Below are 2500 nucleotides of genomic sequence, written 5' to 3'. Positions count from 1 at the left end.
CTGGATTTTGTCCGTGTGCGTGTTCTTCTTGACGGTGACATATGTACTGATGTCCTTGTACATATTGTCCACCAGTCCGACGACATGGGGATCCACTCTCCGTTGCTGTAAAACGTGTAAGATGTGCTGGTGGCTCGCGGTGTCAAAAGCCTTAGCAATGTCCACGAATATAACACCCAGTGGTCTATGTTCATTTTTGGCAGTCCGAATTATAGTTTGCAGGAACTTCAGGTTCTCAGAACATCCCACCGCACTGATCAGGCCTCTCTGCCTTGGGTTGAGGGGGAACGCCTTAGTCATCCTCGCCATCACGATCCTGGAGAACAGCCTTAGCAAGATGGAACCAATTGTGATGGGTCTCCAGTTGTTGATGTCCTTCAGGCGCTCTGGTTTTGTCGATTTGGGGATCAAAACAGTCCTGCACCCCCTCACCATGTCCGGGATGTCACCAGATGTTAACCACAGGTTGAAGAGCTCAGCAGTCCGGGCATACCCGGGATCCATCTTCCTGATGTCCCCAAGGGCAATCCCATCTGGACCTGGGACCGAGCCCTTGCTCATTTCCCGCACATTCTTTTCAATTTCTTTGGTCGTAATTAAGTCCCTGAAGGCCTTATGGTGGGCCTTCCCTTTAATTTCAAAGTCCCCAAGGCCGGCAAATTGTCCAGGTGTTTCCCATCTGGCCTTGAATACCGAATAAATTTCACTGGGTGATATATCACAGGACAGACATTCAATATCGTCCAAAATGATCTTCGCTAATTTCCCCCTGTCTAGATGGAATAAACGCTGAAAGCGGAGGTAGTTACCTCTTTTGATCACTCTGTCTTTCATCCACTTCTGAAACTGTTTTCTTGGCTGCTCCTCCTGAGTTTCCTTTTTGTTTTTCCCCTGGAGTCCTGTTCTTATCTGGCTCACTGATTCCAGGCAACCAAAGCAGTCCTGCGCTCCAATCCTGTCTGATTGAGCAGTGGTCGCACCTTTTGGCCTTCTAATAACTGTTCAAATGCTCTGGGGAAGTTGTTAATTGTCCCATCTGATAAACGTTCTTTGATCCTTTTTTGATAACGAGCCTGCAGTCGCTCCACCCTCTGCTGGCCAACGGCTTCCGGGAGACCGTTATCCCTATCAAGGTGGTGTCCAGATGTCTCTATTGTTCCCTTCCCAGCAGCTGGTCCACCCGGCTGGTGGTTCCCCCCAAGTCCATTGTTTACAGTTCCTGCCTGGGATTGATGACTCGACCCAGGTTCTGATTTCAAGTTCCCAGCTGCTCCCCCACCCATTTCATTCTTCCTGAGCAGCATTCTCATTTTATCACTAATCTGCTTAGCTGTTTTGGTTGTTAAGTGTTCCGAGATGAGCTTATTAAGGTTTTTGTGACCTCGAACTGTACCTCCAGCTTGACCAGAAGCTCTTCCTCCTCCTTTGTCCAGCATCTTTTGTGGGCTCCTCGGTTTGATGTTTCTTTCGGTTGGGAAGCATCGATCCTCTCCTGGTTTCTAACCAGTGGATGTGCCAATCTTTTGTGTTGTCCTAGGCCAATTTTAGTCATAAAATCTCTACTGCATACCTCACATACCCACTCTCCCACTGGAGGCCCCGCATCCTTCGGACCCTTGCACTTTGCAAAATGACAAACAGTACTGTGATGGTTAAAATTCTCCCTCCCACACTTGGCACACCTAAAGCACACCCTCTTCCTCCCGTGAGACCCCTTAAGGTGTTAAATTAGGGCCAACATCGAGTTTAGCCGGGTATCACAGCAAGGACATGGTGGATTTTTGTCAGGAACAGTCACCTTCACGATGTCATCCGGTGCCTGTTCACTGCGGACCTCAGGCACTGGAGGCAAGGCCTCTGGTGTACCCTCTTCCCCCTTCCCACTGCCTCCCTTCTCAAGTACATTCTGATCATCGTCCTTAGGGGGACTAGGATTTAAGTCGTCCCCTTCACTCAGTTGTGGTGTAGGCTGTTCAAACACCTCAGGAAACCCGTTCAACACCCCCCCATTAACAGAAAAATGAACCACCCCCTGTACATGCTCCTGCAGATCTGACCTATACAGTTCTAGAGAAAAATTCACCAGCAAGCCCAATTCATTTTCTGTCAATTTGGTGGTTGTAGATGTTACAAAATCATCTCAGGAGGTCTGAGTGCCCACCGATACCCCAGTAAGGTGTAACGGCCACCCCCAGTTTCCTCCTCCGAGAAACGGATTTGGATTTGGAATAGCTGAGTCATGACCGGATTCAACATCGGGAACGGAATGGGTGGTCAGCCCACCTCCGAATGTGTCGCCCCTGTCCAACCGGGGGGCCAGGTTTCAGGCAGTAAGAGAGTCATAGATACTCCTGCTGTTTACCCGCGCTTCATTGAATTTCTTCACTTTGACATTCAGAGCATTGGGCAGAAATCACATCGCGATGCTTTGTTTTAATTAAACAGTCGGATTCTCCTGGTCCGCACCAGTTCTAAGCTGGCTGCTAGGCACCGGCCGAGG

General features: G+C 49.4%; 1 pseudogene; it reads right to left on the bottom strand.

Moving 5' to 3' along the window:
• The window catches only part of LOC129133413 (28S ribosomal RNA), an 8357-nt pseudogene that overhangs the window by 2969 nt on the left and 2888 nt on the right, over positions 1 to 2500 (bottom strand).

Source organism: Agelaius phoeniceus, chromosome 7, assembly GCF_051311805.1.
Source record: "Agelaius phoeniceus isolate bAgePho1 chromosome 7, bAgePho1.hap1, whole genome shotgun sequence".
Taxonomy (NCBI): Eukaryota; Metazoa; Chordata; class Aves; order Passeriformes; family Icteridae; genus Agelaius; species Agelaius phoeniceus.
This window is presented reverse-complemented; position numbering and strand designations above follow the sequence as displayed.